The following is a 26037-nucleotide window of genomic DNA, read 5'->3' as shown; positions in this document are numbered from 1 at the left end:
AGGAACTATTGAGGACTTGCTTACCCTGCCTTGGCAGAGTTTGGCCATCAACTCTGCCTGCATCCAAGCTTGCCCATATTTAGGCAGAATTTATTTTTAGGTTTAGAGATAGAGGTTGAAAATAGAGAAGGCAGGATATACAAATACCTAGAGATTACAGGACAAAAAGTAGATCAACGAATCTACTCCTTAACTTAACTCCTTAATTGTTACTCACAAGGTTATTTTTCATCACTTCACATCCTGGTGGTTGCCCCATCCCTCAACACCTCCAAGTGGCATCTTCCCTCCCTCTCCCTCACTTCCTTCCCCCACTCCTCAGAAGAGGGGTGTCCTCTCACTCTCATACCCCAGCTTATCATGTCACAACAGGACCAGGCAAGCCCTCCTCCCCTGTGTCCCCTCAACATAGTCAAGATTGGGGCGAGTGATGGAAAAGTCAGCAAGAGTCCTGCCAAAAAGATCCCTGCCCCCTTCAACAGAGGAGTCACATGAAGCACTAGCTACTGATAGGCCACTTTCCTCCAGGGGGCCTAGATCCAGTCCATGCAAGGTGCTTGGCTGGTTCCTCGGTATCCGCCAGCCACTCCGGGCACTGAGCAGTTCGGCTCTGTTGGTCTTCTTGTAAAGCTTCACCTTACCCCAGCACATCTTTCAGGAAGAACAAATTGTAGGTTGACGGCTTTGTGGCTGAGTTGATGTCCCATTTCCTCCACTGGAAGCCTTTTCTGGTATAGAAGACCAGTTCAGGCTCCTCGTTTCTTCGTAGATTCCAGGGAGTTTCTACTGCATTCTTGGTTCTCTTGGGGACCAGAAGGGGATGTTGAATCTCCTGAAATTGCTTTTGCAGACGGTAGTGAACCACCTTATGGATGCTGGTAACTAAAGCCAGGCTCTCTACAATAGCAGCAAGTGCTCTCTGCTGAACTGTAACAATTTAACTGATTTTTTTTAAAAAAAGAATTATCTAAATTCATTTGTCATCATAATTTAGATGCTAATAAAATTAATTAAGCTGTAAATCTGTTGCTCTTGACATTTCCATTAAATATTTTACTAAGGCAATTGCAATTTTGGAACACATAAAATAGTGGGGGACATCATTTATTCATGATATTCATGAGATTAGTTGCCAATTTGGACTAATAAATAAATAACTAAATATATAAATAAATGAATAACTATATAAGTATGTTTTACCTTTATGTATTATATCTAAGTAAATTAATTAGGGACTATATTTCAATTGTATATTTTGTAAGCTAATTCTTTACTATAGATATTTTTTCAAATATTTTAAAAGTACTTATGATAAATTACTGTATGAAAATGTATGATCTGTATTAGGAAAACCTATATTATCGATCTTTTTATTTTCTATCCCAAGCAATTGTCCTTTTAAACTTACTTCAAATATATATTCTTACACTGCCTCCAAGTGCAGGCAGCAATATGCACAGATTTTCTGTGTACAGAGGGGAATATAATTATCTATAATCCTCAGCACATTATTTCTGAAGGCATAAGTTAAAAGGACCCATTTATTTGAAAAACATCAAGGAGAGTGGGTATGTGAGAGTTTGGAGCAATAAAAGGGAGAGGTAAATGATGTTATTATATTGTAACATAAAAAATTAAAAGTTATATCTTAAATTAAATATAAAAATAACAAAATAGGAGAAATGCTCAAATATACAGTTACATGATTCACCTTTGAGGCCATGAGTTTCATATAAAAAGTGTCCAGTCAATGCTCCTAATTGGTATAACTCTAAACTTGGATACTTTTTTTGATAGACTGAGAAGCTAAGTTTCTTAGCTTAAATGCTTCATAATTTAAATACTTTTTGCCTAATGACTTTTTCCAAGCCATCAATATCTTTGGTTTCCATGGTGATTAATATTCAGTTTAAATTTGAATAATTTAGAATAACTAAGAATCATGTAGGAGAGACAAAGTTGTTTCTGAAATGGTTTTTACAGTGATGTGTAACTGAGAAAAAGTTCTTGAATGTTACCTGCATCATCCAGTGAGCAATGCCCTCAGATAATGAAAATTGGAACACCAGCGGAGTACTACTGTTTATTTTCTCTGCTTCATTTCTGTGGATTCATTATGACCAGATGTCTTATCCTTTATTGCAAAGCCTTCCCAGGATGTTTTTTTTTCTCAAACTATGTGTGTGTTTCTTTTCTGACAGAACATCCTGCTCTACATTTGTGCACAGATTTACAAATATCTCTTCTCCTTTCCCACATAACGTAGTTAGATTCTGAAACTCTCTTTACCTACTTGGCAGTCTGTTTTCCTCATGACAGAAGGAAGAATCATGGGGAAGGTTCTTGCACAAGCACACAAGTTCCCACAAACTCTCATGACTATGAAGGTTGATTTGCGAGGAACTGGGGTGACAAGTTCTCAATCTGTAGTCCAAATTGCAATGAAAGTCACATCATAAGTCAGGTTGCACTCAATCTTATGGCAAGTCTACTTTAGATTCACAATGTTAGGATAGTGCTATGCACAACACTTGGTCTGAGTACTGTCTTTGAAGTCAGGTGATGGATTTAACCTTTCTAGTCCTCTAATATGGACAAATATGTAATTTGTTTTACACTAGCATCCAATCACAAATAAATTGAAAATTTTATTGTTTTCTAGATGATATCACAATATGTGGTAGTCTAGTTACCAAAGGAAAGAATTGTAAACCTACTACAACCTTTTGAAGAAAAGGCATATAGAAATAAATTAGAAGTTTACCTATTACATATGTTAAAGTATTCAATAGTATTCAATAATAATTTTTAAAAAACAAAACAAAACAAAAACTAACTTTTGGATTTAAGGTCAACTCCATGGGATGAAAGTCATACCTGACACTGATAAAGTGGCCAAGAACTTGAGACTTCTTAGGCCATGATCCCAGGGGGGAATCTAATAATGCAACTATGTATGCTAAAGGAGCGCAACAACAGAATGATTCCTAATGATATACTGCTGTACCTGCACATCAGTGAATCACTCAGCCTCATCAGGGAAGCTTCAGGCCCAGTGGTGAGAAGGCTATGTGGATATGAGGTGCCACCCTAACCAAGAAGCTGTCTGTAATTAATGCCTGGTGGCAGAAGGAAAAACAGTTTTATTCAATGATGCCTCATTGAAAATATCAAAAACTCCAAGGCAGGCCCCATGCCCAATAAGAGTTGATCTACAAAAATTTAAAATCCACAATTATTTTTGTGTGTATCTCTGTAGGGGGGCTTTTTGTTTCATTTCAGTGTTTTAGATATTTTGTCTTGTTGTAGTTATATTTGTGTGATTTCTTTTCAGATTTTAGAGAGAGCGCGTGAAAATGAGTGTGTCGAAGATGGAAAAGAAAAATGATACATGAAATTTATTTTTTAAAACAAATATTAAAAATACCTTATTCCCCTCCCCTATGACTGTTCCTGAGGGGGAGGGGAATAAGGGGAAATTGGGAGGGAGGGAAGAATGGGAGGATACAAGGGATGGGATAACCATTGAGATGTAACAAGAATAAATTAATAAAGGAGAAAAAAAATACCTATGCATTGCTGGGTGTTGTGGTGTCTGCCTGTAATATTAGCACTATGAAAGTCAGAAAGCAAGTAGATCTCTTTGAGTTTGAGGCCAGCCAGGTCTACAAAGTGAGTCCAATAAGGCTACTCAGAGAAACCAGGTCTCTAAAAACCAAACCAAACAAACAAGCAAGCAAACAAACAAAACATATGTGTTCAGGTGACAAAGACATGGAAATATTCACCACCTCCTTAAGACCACAGGAACTTTTTTTTTTTGATTAATATATATATATGTGTGTGTGTGTGTGTGTGTGTGTGTGTGTGTGTGTGTGTGATATAATAGTTGAGAAATAGTTTTGCTCTCTTGTTATCTGCATTAAGCATGTAGCTATAACAATGGACAATCATTATTGTCTTCTCACTTAAAAACAGATCCATGTAAATTACCTTTTCAAAATGAAATATCTTGGAACGTACTTCTCATCCAACGTTAAACTTTTTTTTTTCCATTGAATTTGGCACCAGTGTATTTATTTCAGACTTTCTCTCTCAAGAACTAAAATGATGGGAGAGTTTTAGTACTTCCTTCAAAAGTGAAATTGCTTGCTAAATTGCTTTCTAGGCACTAAGTCAAAAGTCCTTTGGATATAAATTATGTGAAAAATACAGGCTTTCCTGAAAATCAAATGACAACTATAAGTAATTTCTTGAAGGAAGCCTAATACAAGAGAGTGAATTATCCTTAGCAATTTATTTGTTGTGTTTGACCAAAAAGTATAATATTTACGAAACACATGTTTGAGTGATAAAAATTAACTTGGTGAAATACATTAAGACATAACTTATATTTATTATGATCATATTTATTACTAATTCCTTATTTTACATATTATGACATTAAATATAAGTCTCAGTTGATAAAATATATTGAATTTCAATGCATATACTTTTCTGTAAAATCTGTATAGGTTTTAACCCATTAGTCAGATTCATATAATTGCATGTATAAATGTAAGATATTTTCAAAATTTATGAAACTCAAATTACTGTGACAATTTTTAATAGTCTCTTGGATATGAAAGGCCCTTTAAATTACTGTTCTCAATTTTAAATTTGGTATGTAAAGAATTTAAAATCTTTAAGACTCAGTGGCACATTTAATTTCCCATTTATGTGCTTTTTATAACAAGACAGAGAAAAAATAGCAATGAAAATAGAAACGCAAAGGGGGGAAAAATGAAGAATAAATACTGAATTGAAATTGTTTCTATTCAGATGAAGACCATACATTCTAAAATTTCCCCAATCCTGTTTCATATCGTTAAAGATAAAGAAGCACTGGTTTAATCTCTTCTCTTTTGCTTGCTGGCTATTGGGAAACATGGATGCATCAATTATATATATACTCTATAGGCTGTCAAGCAGGGTTCTCATTGCTTCGTACAAACTAAAATGGAAACGTTTTTCTAAGATGCCTCCTTAGGCCAGGATACAAAAACAGAAAACAAAACAAAAGCAAGCAAACAAAAACAAAACAAAAACATAACCACAAAAGACAAAAACAAAAAGGGAGAAAACCTCTCTGTATTATCGTTAAAACAGCATGCACGAGGCACACTTGAATAAGCATACAGTGAAAGGGCTGTTCCTTTGTTCACTTTGGTTTGTTCTACAGACAGAGCATTTACCCTCTGGCAGACGGAGCAAAGGAACATGGAGAACCAAACCACTGCCCTCACTGCAGTCCACAGGGCAGAGCAAACATGGAGTTAAGCACTGCAACAGTTGCACAGTGTGGAGTAACCTAGCGGAGGGGCGACCGGTGTCTGGGCTCAACACCCTTCTCACGTCCTCATGCCGGCTTTCTCACCTTTCTTTACCATCTCATAGAAGTGGTTCACTAAATGAAGTGTGACTGAAAGCGAGAGTGATCTAAAGCAGGAAAGACGTCATATGGGAAAGCATCAGCGTTTGTCAAGGTCTGGCTTCACCCTCTAAACAGGGAGAAAGGCTTCCTGTATCCGCTGCTTACACTGTCAATCAGCCGGACGCACATAGTCAGTCCAGCAACGACTTTGGTCGCAAGGACAATTCCTTCAAAGCGATAAATTGGAATGAGTTTTCTTAGAGCCTTATGCTAGCTTTGTTAAGGATTCAGCTCTCAAATTTAATCCATATTCAAATCAACTGGAGATGTTTTAAATTACCCATTCTTATTCAGTAAATCTGGGACTTAGCCTAAGTTACAATACTTTTGACAAGTTCAGTTTCAAGTAATGTCAGTATTCCGTGAACCTCACTGGGGAAGGGTAACTAATTTAATGAAAATCAGCTGCCCATATGGGAATAATAATTGGCATGATAGCAGATTATGATCAAAATCATGATATAGAATCATTTTTTAGCTTCTTTAATATATTTATAGTATTTCCTTAAATGAACCGTCTATAACCTTCACCTGTCTGTCAGGCAAATTTTGAATAGCTGGAGACCTGCACTCACAGCCAGTTAACTTGTCTAATAAATGATGAATTTGTATTTACTCTCTTTGATTTTTATTATAATCATTTAACTAAACACCTTGACATGTACTTAAGTGTAAAAATGAGTGAGTGCATGTGAAAAAAGAACTGTGCATATTAATTTGTTATTTTTGAGTTATTTTAACTCTTCAATTTTTATTTTGCCTTTTCATTTATTCCTTTCTCCATCTTCTGAGTCTCTTTTAATTGTATTGTTTTCTCTTTCCAACTGATGCATATTTAAACAAACATATAATAGAATGAGTATGAATATATATTCATATGTATATACACACATTGTTACCTGTATATTTATTCTTTTACTTTTTATACTAAATTGCTTATGAACTTTGACTATATTGCTGAAAGAATCAGTGTACAATTCAGTTCACTCCTGGTAGACCTTCAGTGGTTTAGAAAATTCCACTGAAATGTAACACTTTCCACTATTGAATATTTTCCTTTTTTTTTTTGAATCATTTATGATGCTCTCTGACATGAGGCACATTGATTAAAATAATATACATGCTTCTGTTCATTAAACTTACTTATTTACAATATGAATTCATATTCTATATGAAAATGAGCCTAAATACTACTATATTAATTTATTATATTTTATTATAAAAATGATATTTACTTGTTTTCTTATTTAGGAATCATGAGAATTAATTGAATAGTCATTTAATTGTCATAAGAATAGAAATCATCAAATTGAATGTTTTCACTAACTTTATATAACTTGATATGATGCGTAGCTATGTTTCTTCAATTACCTTCCTTTGCCAAAAATACAGACAACTTAAATCTATTAGTAACAAGGGTGGGAAGAGTTTAAGAATGTGTCTGTTCCTCCTTGGAACTGTAGCTCTACTCTCAACACCATGTCAGGCAGCTTGTAAACGTCTGTTACTTTAGCCAACATGGCATTTATATATGGACACATGTAAGTACATGTATGGACCACATACAGATATATGATAGCAGAATACTAAAATTAATGTCACATTCATATTTTTAAAAAATGAACTGCAAATGAATAGAACTAGAAAATATACTCAGTGAAGTAACTCAGACCCACAAAGACATGCATGGTACATAATCACTTATAAATGGACTACAATATCACTTATAAATGGATGTTAGCTGTAAAATTCAGGATAAACATGCTACAATCTATGTACCAAAGAAGCCAAAGTGGGTTAAAGGGAGAATGCTTGAATGTCACTCAGAAAAGGAAATAAAATAGACATCTGAATTAGATGAAGGGAAGGAACGGGGCGGGAGAGGGGGAGGGGAGGGTAACAGGATCTGGATCAAGTGCAGGGAGAGCAGGGGTGGGGATGTGGTAGAGACTGCGAGATCATGAATCGGTGAGGGGGAATCTTTGGGACAGGAGAGGCTCCCTGAAGTCTATGGATGTGACCCTAGCTGAGACTCTTTTTTTTTTTTTTTGAGTATTTATTTTTTCCTATATTATTATTTTTCATTTTTAATTTGTTCAATTTTACATCCTGATTGTAGCCTTATAGCTCTTAGCCTCCCCTTTCCACCCTCCCTATTCATACCCACTCCCTCCCTCCCCATGTCCTCAGAAAGGGGAGCCCTCTTTCCCTAAATTCTGACCTCAGCCTATCAAGTCTTACCTGGACTGCCTATATCCTCTTCCTCTGGGGCCTGGCAAGGCTTCCTCAGCAGGGGAGAAATGATCAAAGTATGGAAGCCACAGTCAATGTAAGAAGTAGTCTCTACTCCCCATATTATGGGACCCACAAAGAGACTGTGCTGCCTATCTACTTATTGAGCAGAGGGTCTATGTATCAATGCATCAGTCAAAGAAAATGTTAAAATTAAAAATTCCTGACACAAAGCATCCAGGAAATTTAGGACCAGTAGCTGAGACTCTTAGTAACAAGCATTAAGGAGCCTTAACTTAGCACCTCCTGTAGCCAGTTGGGACTTCCAGTGGTTTTTATAACTCTCTTAATCAAGCACTCACGACCCTGAATGGAAAGGCATGTATATGGCAAGTATACTAAAAAACTTTCTTAACAGTTTCCCTTATTTTCTGCAGCACTCTCATATACAGTCAGTACCTCTAAATTATTAAAATACTTATAAATGTTACTTCCATTATTATTTATTTACAGTATTGCACATTAAATCATGTTTATATCTTTCTATGCTATGTCACATAACAATTTGCTTTGATAATCAGCACATTTTAAGGCAGTGGGGAGAGATTCTAATATTACCAATACTCAAATCTAAGCAAGACGTAGAAACAACTGGTATCCGCAGGAAAAAAATATACTGCAAGCAAACACATGACTTCATAAGCATATTTTTCATTATTTAAATTTTACAAGTGTTTCAAGACCCGTTTAATATTTGGATTGTAAATAAACCTTGAAACTCAAAACTATATTTTAGTTCTTGAATACAAAAATGGTGGGAAAATGGTGTCAATTACTGAAAGTTTATCAATATGTTATTCTGACAAATATCATATACAGACACACACACATACACACGGAGGGGATGGATAAAATGTGACTGATATAAATATTTAAAATGTTGAGATGCATTCTAAAGCTGAGAAGTTTGAAGAGGGATGATCACATAAATTCTTTTATTCATATGGCAACATTTACTTTTTCCCCTCTTGTTTCCTTGCAGGTTTAGTAAAGTTAACTACCATATCAGAAATACTGACAATTATTCATGACTGAAAATTAACAAGGATTAGAGTCCTTAGTCTGCCAATAACATAATCAGGTCATGCAAAATTGGAAACCTGTTCTACTGAGTGGCACACTAAATAAAAATCTACATTCTTTGCCAGCCTAGCAATTGAAAGCTTTATAAGAGATCCCAAATCTCAGTTCCACTAGGATTACTTTCCAGTAACTTTAAAATAGCAAATACAAATGCTGTTTGAAAGAATTAAAATTACATAATTATATATATAACTTTATACATAATTAAGTATATTTATTAAGCATATAATTATGTATAACAAGCATATATAAAATGTTCTTTGTGTATGTATATTCCAAACAGTAATATTATTTGCTTTCCATTGTTCCAAAAACATATTGTTCTTACTTTCTATCTTATTTCGATATTTTGTTTACTGACTCATAAACCCATTTTCCTGCCCAATAAAAATAGGAAATAATCTTTAAACCTGTCATTGTTTTGTACATAAAAATGCAAAATTCCTTTCCATACCTAAGACATAGAAACATAAACATTTTCCATCGATATTCTAGGCAAAGTTCCTCATGTCTGCTCTCCAGAACAAGGCACTGTTCTCATCTGTGCTATCATTTCTGCCTGGTATAGTGATTGTCTAATGGTATTGCCTCAAATATTGCCATCTGCTAGTGACTATGCCTGTCTCTAAAACCTTGTATTCTTTAAAGACTTGCCCAAAACCACATACCTCTAGTGTATTTTCCATTGGCTTTGTAACCTAAAATGACTACAGCCTCCATCATTAACAGGTCTTCCATTTCATCTCTAGTACTTTAATTATATATGAGACATTATTTGCTTATTTTCTTTTTTCTCATTACATAAAGCAAGAGTAATACTTCTTTAAATCCCTCTTTACTCCCAATCATCTCAAAAGTGCGTAACATAACATTCCCTTCATAAATGTTGACTATTTGTGAGTTTATATGTATTTAAATTAAAAGTATAAAGGATACCTAATTTGATGAAACTGTAGGACTATTTTCACTCTGCATTCCTCAGCAAAAGTGCTCATGAAATAATTATTTTCATATTTAGCATTTAGATAAGTGTATTGTTTTCCTTTTCCTGTTTGAGCTGGTGAGTTGGAATATCTTTGGTTTAAGTGACTGTTTTACCAGTGCTAATACACTATATTATTTCCTTTACAAACACCTTTATATGTTTCCTTTAGATTACATGCTGCCTTTAAAGTTTTCTTTTTCATAGATTGAGTTAATGAGAATGATATACTGGAAGTGATGGATTTTATATCATATTAATTCACATAAACACTGTAAAATGTTAGCTGCATAAAGTCTATAATGTACCTGTGCTAAGTTCTAAATATCCAGAAATTTACAGAGCTATTGACATAATAGATACATAGTGTACCTACTGTTCGCATGAGTGAACAGCAAACTACAATGCCAACAGTACAAAACATGAAGCTTTCTTGATGAGTTCTACAATTGCTCATCACTTGAAGTTATATAATTTATAATTGTACCCATGTATCAATTATGTTAATCTCAGTGTTTAATGGTTTTCCATGTGTACCATTTTTCACACATACATGTGCGCTTGGGCAAAAATTCTAATTCAACTATAACAGTAATTACTGTTTTAATTCATTAATTGACAGGAAGCCCCATGTTTGTGCACCTCTCTATTTTGTTGAATGTATCAAAGACTCAAACCTTCTGACAGAATCCTTACTCAATAACAGATGAAATTACTGTACACAAACCCAGCTTACAAAGAAGATACATGGAGTAATTCCTAGGAGTGCTTCCTCTTTTACACCAAACCATTGCATTACTATTGGCTTAATTATCATCAAAGGAAATTAATAGTTTTCCAGACAGCTAAGTGATTCCAGTAAATTAAGTAAAACGTTAGATTTCACACAGCCAATCTAGAAGGATAAAGAAAGTGAGAAAATAGATGAGTAGTTTCTGCATTGTGTAGATGGACCACAGTTTAACCATTCTTCAGTTGAGTGACATTTAGGTTGTTTCCAGATTCTGAGTATTATGAATAAAGCTGCTATGAACATAGCTGAGCAAAAGTCCTTATTGTATGGTAGAGCATCTTTTGGGTATATTTGTAGGAGTGGTACGGGTGGGTCCTGAGGTAGAGTTATTTCAAATTTCCTGAGAGAGCACCAGATTGATTTCCAAAGTGGTTGTACAATTTTGCACTCCCACCAGCAATGGAGGAGTGCTCTCCTTTCTTCACATCCTTGCTAGCATGTGCTGTCACTTGAATATTTGATCTTAGCCATTTGGATAGGTAAAATGGGATGTCAGGGCCATTTTGATTTGCATTTCTTAATTAACAAGGGATGTTGAGCAGTTCTTTAAGTATTTCTCAGCCATTTGATATTCCTCTGTTGAGAATTATCTGTTTAGTTCCGTACCTCATTTTTAGTTGGATTATTTGTTGTGGTGGTATTTAATTTATTGAATTCTTTATATATTTTGGACATTAGCACTTTTTCAGATATAGGGTTGATGAAGATCTTTTCCCAGCCTGTAGGCTGTCCTTTTGTTCTATTGACAGTATCCTTTGTCTTACAGAATCTTTTCAGTTTTATAAGGTCCTATTTATTAATGGTTGATAGTGCCTGAGCTGTTGGTGTTCTGATCAGGAAGTTGTCTCCTATGCTGTAAATTCAGAAAATTCAGAAAATTAATATCTTACAGAAGTAAATATGAATAGACTTAGAAAAATAAAGATATATTTTTAAATTATGCTACCTGCAGCAAAATTAAGCTATGTACTTAGGACAAATTATTATGAATATATACATATTTATATTAAAAACAGATATTAAGAAAAAATTTTAAGTGAAATGACATGTATATGTTTTGAAGTGTTAAATCAATTAAAGATTGTATATGTTCAAATATATAAAATTTTCCCATCAGAAAGTATAAGTATAAAAATAACTTGTTTAACTCTTACAAATTATCAAATTATTACCTCAATAAAACATATGATAGAAAATAAAGTATATAAATTTCTAAATTCATAATTACAAATTAGGATACAATAATATTTCAATCATATATCAACAAAAGAGAAATTAAAATGTAATGAAGGAAGTAAGTAAATAAGTATAAATATAATTCTTGGTCATTTCACCATATAGTAAATTTAGATTAATATGATGTATTCCAAGATATCTCTTTCTAATAATGAAACATGAATATCCAAAGGACCAAAACAATTCAAAGTTAAGAGATTGAAAGAAATAACGGATTTCTGAGAGGGAAATAATTTTTCTTCCCAAAAGATGATACACTTGATTGCTTATCCGATATCAAGTGACTAGTTCTAAAAGATATGTAGGCAACATCAAACTAAGCAGTCTGAATTCATATGTTTATTCATATGTACATATATGTATAAAATGGCAAACGTCAAAAAAGAAGGGAAATTATATTTAGAACTGTGGTTATGCCTGGGAGAGGTAGGAAGAAGGAAAGGAAGGGGCAAATTGATTCAATTATACTTTAATTAAAATCAAAGGATTTTGATGAGTCAAGCTGAGTCTGACCAGAAAGCCTCCTCCCTCAAGACTACCTTTTGTAGTGCCAGGATGTTTATGTAAGCAGCAAAGGGAGCAAAGCAACAAGCAACAAATAACTGTACTCAATTCTGACACCATAAACTGAGATACCAGAATAACTAAAATTGGATTTCAGGATTACCAGGGCAAAGGTTAAGAAATAGGCCTACAAGAGATAATCTGGCCAGCTGCAGGGAGGAACCAGCCTTCCCACCCTCTGCAGATAGAGTTGCTAACAGACTCAGTTTTAGGGCCACATTCCTTTCTGCCCACTAGAGATCATGCTAATAAAAAACCAGACACTTCCCTAGACAAGGTAGTAAAAAAAGAGAACAAAGAAAGCTATGCTATGGGAAGTCTTGGAGCCTTTATTTGTAGGCTGTCATCTTTAGACATTAGGCCTCTTTATGTTACCCAATCAGTAGATGATTGCCAGGCTGGGAGCTACCTGCTGTGGAGAGGTGGGAGGGATAGGAACCTATAAATTTACCCTAGGCTCAGAGTTTGGGGCTCTTTCTGAATGCCACTGTCTTGGAACCATCAGAGACCTGCTTGAGTAAAATAAATTAAAGGTCCTCCCGTGTATTAAATCAGTATTGAGAGCTGGTGGTCTTTTTTGGAGTTCTCATGTTCTGGGCACAGCAAAAGTGCAATGGTGGCATTCAAATATTGGCAGTAACCAGCAACTGTTTTTGTTTTTTTATTTGTTTGTTTGTTTTTGGGTTTTTGGTTTTTCAAGATAGGGTTTCTCTGTGTAGCTTGAAAGTCCTGGACTGGCTTTGGCTATCTGGCTGGCCTGGAACTCACAGAGATCTGCCTGCCTCTGCCTCCCTGAGTGCTGGGATTAAAGGCAAGAGCCACTGTGCCTGGCACCAGCACCTGTTTAAGTGGACTTAATGCCTATTCAACAACATGGTAAAGGAACATAGCCAATTACCTTGGCATAGTGATATTATGGATCTTAGAGGAGGAAAGCACAATTTGTAACTGCATCCTAGGACATTTCCTTATAGCCACAAACCCTTGTCAAAGAAATCTCGATTTGACACATCTAGACACCATTAGAGAAAAATCACAATTATTAGTAATGCAGAGGTCAACTGATCATGGAGTGTTGGGCTCCATTTGATGCAACTACTACAAACCCTATACCTAAGGCTCAGAAAATATCAAAGAAGCAGTGGTCAGATTATGTAAACCAGAGGACCAGGAAATATGTTATGATTAAAGTGTTCTATCCTATGATAGAAAAACTTCACTTCTGTTATCTCATTAATATGGCTTTCTAAACAGATTCAAAAAAAAGACTATACCAATATACATGCAAGCTAGGCAGGGAAAAATTTACCCATAGACAAAGAACTACAGGCCACCAAGAGAGATGTTAGAAGAAGAGTAATAGAAATAGAGCGAGAATATCAACTCTGACACGTACATCTATATTTATATAGATAATTGTGTGTGTGTGTGAGTGTGAGTGTGTGTGTGTGTGTGTGCGTGTGTGTGTGTTTGTGTGTTTGTATTTGGGTGTGAAATAGTAGTCAAAGAAAAACATAATGAATTTAAGAGGAAGGGAGAAGGACAAAAAGTGGTTAGCCTAGACTGAAAAGGCTAAACCAGGCATTTCTATTTTATCAAATAGATTAGTATTTTTTAGGGCTTTACCAATACAAAGCATAGCACTCATTCAAAAGAGTATAAGATAAGTCATTGTGAGACCAATATAAACAATATTGACTCAGAAATATAGATTGAGTTTTCCTGAATGGCACATTCCATGATAAAAATTGTTAAATATACATTTTTACATAAAGAAAAAAGGACACATAAATTAATGCATTTACCAAATACATTAGTGAGCAAAACTAATTCGCAGATTTCAACAAATTGGGGCAAACTCTGCTGCAGTTTTTAGATGCTGCTTGTTGACATTTTAAATTTTGATTTAGTAAAAAAAAAAAACATTGAATTATTATGAAAAAAAATTTTTTTTTCTGTTAGTGTCTGACATTTTTTTTGTCACATTGACATAAGCCAGAGTCATCTTAGAGTACAGACCTCCTTGAGAAAATGCTTCAGTAAGATTGTTTTTAGCTGACAATCTGTGGCCTTTCAGTTGTTCACAGTCAGGTTGTTCTAATCCATCAGTCTTCAGATTCTTCAACAAAAGATGTAACATACACATTCTTCCCAGAGGCTTAGTTCTAATGGCCACATTTTCAAAAACCCACTTTTTTTTACAACTCTGTGTCTCTTTCACATGGTCCCTTTGGTCTCAGAATCCTGACATTGTCCTTACTACTGTAGGCAAAAATCTTTAACATTGTTACAAATCTATTTCTTCCTTTAATTGGCCGAAAATACACTTGATTCACTCTAATTTTGTGACTTGACATAAGCCATGAAGCTGACAGAATCTAGGGCTAAATAGGATTTTGAGCAGGGCACATATTGACATTCAGAGCAGAAGTGTTGTCACACGTGTGTGTCTCACACTCAGAAAGAGCAAACAACCACAAGTTTCATTCTAAGTCTCAAGGTCTTCCTCTCTCCCAGCCAGGTCCCTGACCTACTAAAAATTCAACCTTCATTCTTACTTTCCTACCCATATAATTAATTCCTAGGTCTTAAACTCAGTTTATTTGCATTGCCCTCTAGCTAATTGAGATGAAAATTTCATTAAATGTGTCAAAGGAAACTCTCTAACTCTCCCATTTGGCTTTAATTTGGTGATTAATCATGCTCAGACATGTAGACTTTCTCCAGTGTAGTAAGAGGACTCAGCCGTATCAGCTGAGTGTACCTGCTATCCTGGCATTAAAGGATCATTACTTGAGCCATGTCTTGGATGTTTCGCCTATGGTATATTTGCATTTACCTACTTACAGAACCTGGCCTGTGCTTCCCAGAACTCTATTTCCTGGGTGCTTCTTCTTATAATAAGATAGGGCCAAAATACATTGTTTTTCATGACATTTGTGGGTTCATAATGAAAAGAATACATTTAATTGCTTATTAGTTTTTATGCATGTTTGTATGCATATATGTATGATGTATGCAAATATGTATCTGTGTATATATGTGAGTGGAAAAAAGTGGTCAATGTCCAGTTTTCCTTTATTTTTATCTACCTTATCTGTTTAGTTGGACCTCACCATTTTGAATGGAATCAATTGTCTATGCCTACCAGACCTGATAATTATAGATGTGTAACACCAGATCTAACATGTATCAGACATTAGAATTCAAATGTAGTCACATATGTGTATACAGCAAGCACTTTATCCATTTATGACTCTTCAGAGACCCAGAATATGTTTTTGTCTGTTTTTTTTTTTCTTTTAGAACAGTGAACATGAATTGTGGTTCATAAGTGTCACTCACAGGCATGAAACAAATGCGGAAGCTGTAAATATTCTTCTTGCTTAAGCTGGACCTGCTTCAGTGCCTTCCACATCTGAGGCATGTATGAATATAGTCTGACGATTATGAGCTTGTGCTACTTCTGTAGCGAGTACTTACAGCAAAAGTAGTAAATTAGTGTACATCGTAGATTTATGTTCCTAATTGACAAACTTCATATACATTTTTTTCAAGCTTCCTGTTTTATGAATTAACGCATTCATCTCAAATATAATAATAAGAGATGTAAGAGACAAGTGCATTAAATCAGGTACCTTATTACATTTCCATTCAGCTTTTCTAGGGATTTTTCCTTAATAAAACTCTGATTCATAAAACACCCATTTAGTACTTTACAACACTTATATTTACATATCATGATTTCATTTGAAAAGATCATACTGGGACAAAGCATTTAGAAGGATGAGGTACTTATCAACTGTTTTATTTAGTTTCATTTCTCTGTAGAATGTATAAGAATAAAATAGATAAAACTCGGTCTGGATGTGCTACTAAGAGAGGCATCATCCTAATTTAATACAAACTATAACCTATATATTTTTCTTTAATTTATAAGGCATATAACTATAGATTTTAATTTGTTTTATTGTATTGTAATCTGTCTCTGTAGCTACTATTATTATGTACCTTTAAAAATTGACAGAAGTAAGTAAAAGTACATATAAATGTACTAAAAGCATAATTATGTCAACTCATTGTACATTTCATTTGATGGAAATTTAAATCTTTGGAAGAATGATTATGAAAAGAAGTATTTGATAAATTAAATACATTCAAATACTTTATTTCATAATAGAATTATACCAAATATTTTGTTATTAAAGTGTTCAAAATATAAACAATTTGCATCAAATATATATTTTCTAAATGGAACATGAAATTCAATTATTAATATATCATAATAAATATCTATGGTCAACAAAACCCTGAAAAACCAACTTTACTTTACAAAATCATATGCTTAAGTTAAAGTCAGACATAGGCTTAATATCATATACTTAGTATTCGAAAATCATAAAAATAGAAGTTTTATTCACATTTTCCAGAGTTATTGCTTGCAAAAGTCATGATATAAAACATAACATGTTAGTTATTACTGAGGTGTGAGTTTAATATCTGACATTGATGGCATAAACATGTCTATGAAATTATTAAATGCAGTCTTCTTATGACACAACTCTCCTGTACAGAACAGGTTGCTGGGGTCAGAACTGACTGCCAACTTGACTTAGAGGTATAAAGCAACACTGCCCCCTAGAGGTTTTCTCAATATTCTCAGTAGACCAGGTTCCTATATGGCCTGAAAAGACTGCACAAATGTATTACATTTTATTATTATTATTATTATTATTATTATTATTATTATGATGATGATGATGATGATGATGATGATGATGATGATGATGTTTTACTTTTGTGATTATAATTCCACCATTTTATTTTTCCATTTTATCCCTCCCAACTCACCCATATCACACTTTGTTCTCTTTACTCTTAAGCACTATTAGGGAACTTCAAAGCAAAAGTTATGGGTAGGATACATAGGGAAATCAAAGAAGGAAGGAAATATAAATTTATCAGCAGAGTACAGACATAAGCGAGTAATAGTATGGTCCTTACAAACAGCTCTGGAGAATGCTGACCTGGCTCAGTATGAAGAAAGTCATGATTGCTTTGCCATCCCCTACTTTGAAATCACAGCTCACCAGACTCTTTAATGGAAATACACTTGTTAAGTACAAGCACACTACTGTGAAAGAAAGACATGACTCATTTATAACATGTGCCAAGGCTACTTGATGAGCTGATGAGCAAGTTATCAGTGTCATAGAAGATATTGTGGATATGTCTTCTTGAAATAAAAAAATTAAATAATACAAAGGCTCAGAATTTTAAAGCTTACTTAGCAAAACAAAGAAAGCAAACACTCCAAAGACAGATTAGAGATAACTACCCACACAAGAAGAACAATAAAGTAGCTTCCTCATTACCATAGTAAAGAAGTGTTATGAATATTTATCAGTTATAACGCATATTCACTACCCCAAATTGAGATAAAAAGCATTCTTTTTTATAAAGGGTACTTCTGCTCATGATTCTGTGTGAAAGCCTAGAAACCAACTGTCAAATCAACAGTATCCATGGTGTTATAACAATTCCTATGTCTTTAAAGATGCAGCCCCTTTATTGATATATGTATTTGGAAAAAATGCAGTGACACCATTCTGTGTAGAGAGTGGAAATATACTATCAGCAACCTACAGTTGGTTTAAACACACAGCGCGTGCTAGACTGCTACAATACACATCGACCAAGGTGGCACAGCATAAGGGTCTTGGTTAAATCATATCTAATGCCTTTAATGAATTGCCCAATATCTCATGATTATCTTCTTGGAACGGGTTCAATTTCTGGTATTTGTTTTTGTTTTTTGTACAGATTTCTCTGTGTAAGCGCCCTGGCTGTCCTGGAACCCTGTTTGTTTATCAGGCTAGCCTCAAGTTCACACAGATCCACCGGTCCCTGCCTTCCAAGTGCTTTGCTTAGGCACTGGCCACCACGCCAGGTCCTCCCATGATTATCTTATGACAGAAATGCAGACATTTCCTTTGTGTGTGTGAAGATCAACACAGTGGCAGACAGGAAACAAAAATTAGGCTCTTTGTGGGACTTTTTTTTTTTTTTTACAAGTTAGGTGACTCAGATCTAATTTCTGAATAATATCTGATTTTGAATTTGGAATATGATTTTGCTGTAGATCAATAGTGAGGTGATAAACATAAAAGTTTGTTAGTCACTCAGGTAGTGCACACAGATGAAACAGAAACAGTGAAGAGCAAAGAAGGCTCTGGAATTTCAGGCAATGACTATTTGTCTCTATGACAACCGACATGCACATTATGAAAGTAAAATGTTAGTAGTATGGTGATTTTCTTTTTTCTTTTGGAAGATGCAACTGTTGAAATAAGATGATGCGAGAAAATATGAACTTTCTGATGTTCAATGTATAAAAAGTTTTGAATGCTGAAAATTAAAGGAGATGAAAAATGTAATGGAAAATTTCTGGGCAATGAAAGAAGGGGAAAAAGGATTATTTCTTCAGAAGTATTGCTATGGCTATTTAAAAGTACACTTGAAACACTTAGCACTGAAAATTGGCAAATTTTATACCTATAATTTTAATAAATATCACTGTCTCTTTATCTGTTATGTATCAAAGAAAAGGAAATATTTGATTTTATAGAAAGAAGACATAGTAAAGCAATTAAATGCATTCATCTTGTCAAATATTAGTGTTGAGAGGAAGTTACTATTGTAATGTAAATTTATGTTATTTTGCTACTATTTTAAGTGATTAATTTATTATTTTATTTATATACGTGTGTGTGTGTGTGTGTGTGTGTGTGTGTGTGTGTGTGTGTGTTTGTGCCTCTGTGGGTTTATGTGCACATAGTATAGCCCTTGGAAACTAGGAAATCATGCCAGGTTCAGTGAAACTGTAGTTACAAGTAGTTGTGAACATCATGTGGGTGTTATAAAGCAATTCCAGGGTGTCAGCCAGAAAAGTAAGCACTCTTAACCACTCAACCATCACTCCAGCACACAAAATTATCCTTTACTGAAAATCATAGAGATATAGAAAATACAAACAATATTATAGTTATAATAAAGGAGGGAACACAGAATGCCACACAATTCTCTGTGATATTAATATTTCTGGCTTAAGTATACTTTTCTCTTCATTTAAATTTGTGTTCAAAATTGGTTTCATATGTCAGCGCTGTAAATATTAATACTTATTTCATTCAAAGTAGATATAACAAATTGCAGAGAAAAATATTTTCTCATAAAAATATATTTTAAAAGCCATTACATTGTTTTTATAATTACGAAGAAAGAAATTATGTGTATTCTACTTGATTTTTTTAGCAATGAAACAAACTACAATTATCTGAGAAGTGGAACATTTATTTAGGATGGGCCTTCATCCTTTGACCTCTAGGCAAGACTGTTGGGCATATACTTGAATATTATTGATATGGGAGAATTTGTCTACTGATGGTGGTACTATGCATGAGCAGGTAGGGATTGGTGGGTATAAGAAAGAAAGCTGAGTGATGCATGGTACAAGGTAGTGAGTATTCAACAGTGGTCCTTCATCCTGATTCTGGCCTCAAGTTTATCCTGGGCTTCTCTTAATGGACTTTTACAGGGATATATAATCTAAGTAAACCTCTTTATCCTACTGTTATTTTTGGCCATTGTATTATTGTTGTTGTTGTTATTTTTGTTTGTTTGTTTGTTTGTTTGTTTTTTCAGCAATAAAAACCTAACTAAGGCAATGCGTTTTCTATGACATTAGTGGGGTACATTATTGACAAGGGACACCAGGGAAGAGATACACACACACACACACACACACACACACACACACACACACACACACCATGTACACATGCATGTGTGCATGTATCTGTATATACACATAGGCATCAGAGAAAGAAGCAACAAAAACATATCCATATAAACATATAAATTCATATTGTTAATTTATATTGCTAGCCAATGAGTTATATTCAAATTCAAATGTATAAAATAGAACTGTAGTATCTGTAATTTATATGTCTTCCTTTGTATATGAATAGTATTTACTTGTAATTTATCTTGCTTTCCTTTTAAGAATATAACTAAGTTTGTCACATAGATAACATCACCTGGCTCCAAAAGAGCCAACAAATCTAGGCCTGGGGCGGGGGTGCCTTGGGAAGGTCTTGCAGAGTTTGATGCACCAACCATGGACTGTGCATGGTGTGGACCTAGATGCTCTGCTCCGATGTAGTAGATAGGCAGCAGTCTCTTGTGGTTCCCATAATATGGGAGTAGGAATTACTTCTGACTTGGACTTCTTCCCCACACATTGAGCACTTCCCCTTGGTGGGATGGCCTTGACAAGCCACTGAGGAAGAGGATCCAGGTAGTACAGGTGAGACTTGATAGGCTGAAGTCAGATGTTAGGGGAGGAGGGTCCCCTTCTGAGAACTAGGAGAAGGAAGGAGAGGGTAAGAGCGGGAGAGGGTGGGACTGAGAGGGGACCAGGAAGGGGGCTACAATTGGGATGTAAAGTAAAGAATTTAAAAATTAAAAATTAAGAAAGAGAAAGAGAGAAAAATATAACCTGGGTACTGGAGAGAGCCACTAAATAGAATACCTGTTCTCATTGAACAAATGTTATACAAACTGTAAATTTATAAGAAGGATTTAAGATGAAACCCAAGCCTTGTGGCATGAAGAGAATTTACCTTCTGCGTATGATCAATAAAAAATTTGACTGTAGCATGTTGGTAAATATATATACTAGGATGCCATTACTAATCGAATATCTATTTTATATCCCACTCTTTCTTAATTTTGGTGTGGAAATTTTACCCTAAATGAGTACATCTTTTTTATTTTTTCTGATGGTTGTAAAACAGTAAATGTTTCTAAAACGGATGACTTCACAGTAGTTAGTTTTGAATTCTTTATGTATACATATGGATTAAAAATATTACCCAATTATTATATTATATTTTTATATTTCAATAAATGTTAAATTTTAATAAATTGTTCTAATAATTTAAAGTTGAGGAAATATGTCTTAAATAACTTGATAATATTATATTGTGATTGAGTGCATTATGCTCAAATATGAATCTGTACTAACTTGACATATTATTTCAATGTTTAATATAATTCTTTATTAAAAATTAATCACTTTAATTTATTTTGTATATAATTAATTAATTATATTGAAAGATATATTAATAACATTAATAAATTGTCAAAATTGAAGCACATAAATCATTAGTTAATTATACATCTGAAATCACAGTTCAACTTACTTAAAACCCAAAAGCATTAAATGCTTTGAACAAAAAGCATAAAGCCTGAATGCATCCTATATTTAAAGCACAATACACCATAGAAGTTCTATAAATACTCAAAAACATGAGGCACCATTCAGACAAGTCATTAATTAAACAATATAGTCAATTGCTAAGGATGTAAAATGAGAACACAGCATTCTGAAATGTGTATACAATCTATTTCCTTTTGTTAAGTTCTGTTAGCAAATAAACTGTCATTTTAAATGTCAATGACTTGGTAATTAATAATACCAATAAATACATTGGTGAATGGTAAGCTGAACAATTTATTTCAAGAACCCCAATCAACATTGAGCAGATTCAGTCACTTTACACTGTGTGTGTGTGTGTGTGTGTGTGTGTGTGTGTGTGTGTGGTGTAGAAAGAGATTTGAAAGAGATAGAGGGTATATGAGGATATGGAAGGAGTTGGGGGATGGAAAGACAGTAAATGAAGATGATGAAATGATATGATTATATTTTAGTTTTAAAAAGAATTGAATTATTTAATCAATTCTCTTAAAAAGAAATTGAGTTACCTAAAGGTTTTCCCTACTTTATTTTATACGTATTTTCATTATAACATATTTGTATTACGTCTCGATTGTAATCTCCTCCCTCTTATCTTCCTGTTCCCACCCTCTTTCCTACTCCTGCCCTATTTCCCTGAGCTAGACATCTGACTGGTGGGGTCCTCCTCCCGCACCTGCTGACCACAGTCTCTCAGGTCTCATCTGGACAGACTGCATCCCTTTCCTCTGTGTTTCCACAGGGCCTTCTACAACATATTCAATATTCTTCAAAATATTTGGACAGTAGATGAAAGAAGTTACACTTTAAACTTTTGGAGGAGCATTATGTAAACATAAAGATTAAGAATTAAAGCAATATAAATTTTAACACATGTAAACACAATTTTTCCTAAATTACACCTACTTCTTACAAAAGAATGGTTTTTATTTCAGTTGTGGTAGTGAACACCTTTAATTCCAGCACTTGGGAGGCAGAGGCAGGTGGAACTCTGTGAATTCAAAGACAGACTGCTCTAAATAGTGAGTTGAATACCAAGGCATCTTAGGCTACATAACAGATAATCGAACCTTTGGCAAAAAATTCTTTATCTTCATCTATAACTTCTCATTGTTAGGCATGTTTTTATCATAGTTGAAAGGTTTGTTTGTTTGTTTACTTGTTTGTTTTATGAGACACGATTTTTCACTGTAGCCTTGGCTGTCCTGGACTTGCTTTGTAGACCAGTCTGGCCTCACACTCTCAGGCATCTGCATGCCTCTGTCTCCCTGAGTGCAGGCATTACAGGTATGCACCACCAGGCCCAGCAAAAGATGTGTATTTTTAAAATCAGCAATATATAACATTTACATATAATAATTTATTAATAAAATAAGCCCCATAAAGAATTGGATTTTTAACATAAAACGTATTTTAGGATATTATAATAACAAATCTTTTTGAGAAAAATTTTACAAATACTGAGACAATGAAAAAGAGATGGAGTTAAATCTTCAGAAGTCCAAAAGTAAAACTACTTTTTAAATTTTTATTTTTTATTAATTTATTCATATTACATCTCAAATGTTAGCCCTTCCCTTTTATCCCCCTATTCCTCCCTCCCTCCCATTTCCCCCCTTCTCCCTTCCCCTATGTCTGTGACTGAGGGAGACCTCCTTCCCCTATGTATGCTCTTAGGGTATCGAGACTCTTCTTGGTAACTTGCTATCCTTCCTCTGAGTGCCTCCCCATCCAAGGGACGTGGTCAGAAAAGGGGCACCAGAGTTCGTGTGAGAGTCAGATCTCACTCTCCACTCAACGGTGGAGAATATCATGTTCGTCGGCTAGGTCTGGGTATGGGTTCGAAGTTTACTGCCTATATTTTCCGTGGCTGGTGCCTTAGTTTGAGGAAGACCCCACGACCCAGATCTGCCTGTCATACAGTTCTTTTTGTAGGTTTCCAGGACCCTCTGGATCCTTCTATTTCCCCATTCTCCCATGCTTCTCTCACCTTGAGTCTCAATAGGATGTCCTCTCTTCTGACCCACTTTCCTGGTAAGTAAAATTTTTCATGGGACGTATCCCTTGGACTAGTGTCTCGATATAAGTGAGTATATACCGTTTGTCTCTTTTTGAGTCTGGGTGAACTCACACATTATGATAATTTCTAGTTCAAGTCATTTGTCCAAAAGTAAAACTACTTTTTAAAGTTGCTACATGACATATACAATAATTCAGTGACTATAGTATAACATTACTCTTCATATCAGTAGAAAATGTCACACGTGCATTAGTAAATATGCAGTAATTTTTAGAGACTATATAAAATAAATATAAAGACTGTATTTGAATTGATGTTACATACATAAATAAAAAGATTTGGACAATTGCACAGACAAGAGGTTAAAATTCATAATTAAAAGTATTAAATGATCTTGAATTAAAATTTCTTATAATAGGCTAATATGTTTTAACATTTATCTTCTAGATTTAGGAAATATGATATGAAATATAGATATTTTTAATAAAGTATAAACTATAATCCATAAATATAAAAATATTTTCTTTTCTAGATACTGAATAGTATGATAAACATCCACAATTAAACCATGTCACTCTGGCATGTAACTACTGGAAAATATAGAGAAATAAATCCAAAGGGCTGAATTAATTTAGAATTAGTAATTGGTGAAAGCAAAAATCAATATAGTTCACCAACACAGTCAGTAAGTTATTGGCAGATTAACAGCCACGGCAAATTCAAAATTCACTTCCACTATAAAACATTAATTCCAAACATCAAGGAGAAAGCATAATAAGAACAAAATGTGTAAAGCACTTTTTTCATCTGAACTGCAATATCCATTAACCTTTATTGAATGCATAGTGTCAGAAAAAATGTACATGTGTTAAATAGTCAAGGAAGCTGTGTTCCAGATTACTTCAATAGAGCTCAAACAAAACAAAACAGCAAAGCACAAACAAACAAACAAAATAGCTGGAACCTGGGACGATACTGAACTTGAACCTTGCAACCAAGCAATGTTTTTGAACATTTCATTTGACTGGTGTGGGTACCTAAAAACATATTAGATAGATGTGATGGTAATCTTCTCCTCCTTTGAGGGTAAATAATAAAGATACATTTTTTCTAGAAAATATTTTTCTAAGTATCTACCATTGTTCCTCATTAAAGATCAGGCTTCCTGATAACGAAAAACAAGGTATAAAAATTTGCAGTGAGACTGGGCACAAAATGTTGATGACAAGGCTCCACAAAGCAGTCCAGTAGCCTCTTTCTCATCTTAATAATGTTGTGGCTCTCAGCAACTGATCCCATTAGCTGATGGAGGAAGCCTCTTTGATATGCCTACGCACCCATCTATATATAGGTATTGCAGAATTTCATTAGGAATCATTTCGTTGACTTTTTTTGTCAGTCATGTTTGGTTCTACCTTAGGACTCAGAGACATGAAGCTTCTGGTTCCTGTCCATACATGCATTGCAGGGTGGCTTGGACTTTATTTTAGACCAGTCGTCACTTTTGCCACTCTGACAAGGTCTGAGCAGCAATTGTGACAGCACATGCAGCAGTGAGGGCAGGAAGGTTTTGTGGCTGGGTTGGCGTCCCAGTCTCATCACTGGGAGCCTCACCAGGTTACTGAAGATGACCAGTTAAAACTCCATAGTATCCATTACAAGGAGTGCTGGCTGGGGTCACTGTTATAGTTTATAGGAATTTTCTACTGTACCAGGTTTCCATTTCTTCCCCTAAATGTCTACTCATCCATTCCAATTGTCACGTCTAGTACTCTCTCTCTTTCTCCCCACTTCCCCACCTGATCCCTCCAGATTTCATGCCACCCATCTCCAGTCTACCTAAAAACCTACTCTATTTTCCCTCCCTATGGAGATCCATGCGTCCAAACTCCACTATAACCCTTCTTAATACTTAGTCTCTCTGGGTTTGTCAATTGTAGTATGATTATCCTTTTTTTTAAATTTTTTCCTTTATTAATTTATTATTGTTTCATCTCAATGGTTATCCCATCTCTTGTATCCTCCCATTCTTCCCTCCCTCCCATTTTCCCCTTATTTCCCTCCCCTATGACTGTTCCTGAGGGGGACCTCCTCCCCCTGTATATGCTCATAGGGTATCAAGTCTCTTCTTGGTAACCTGCTGTCCTTCCTCTGAGTGCCACCAGGTCTCCCCCTCCAGGGGACATGGTCAAAGGTGAGGCACCAGAGTATGTGAGAAAGTAATATCCCACTCTCCACTCTACTGTGGAGAGTGTTCTGTCCATTGGCTAGATCT

Source organism: Acomys minous (assembly GCF_964271855.1).
Source record: "Acomys minous genome assembly, chromosome: 18".
Taxonomy (NCBI): domain Eukaryota; kingdom Metazoa; phylum Chordata; class Mammalia; order Rodentia; family Muridae; genus Acomys; species Acomys minous.
Note: the sequence above shows the minus strand (reverse complement) of the source record.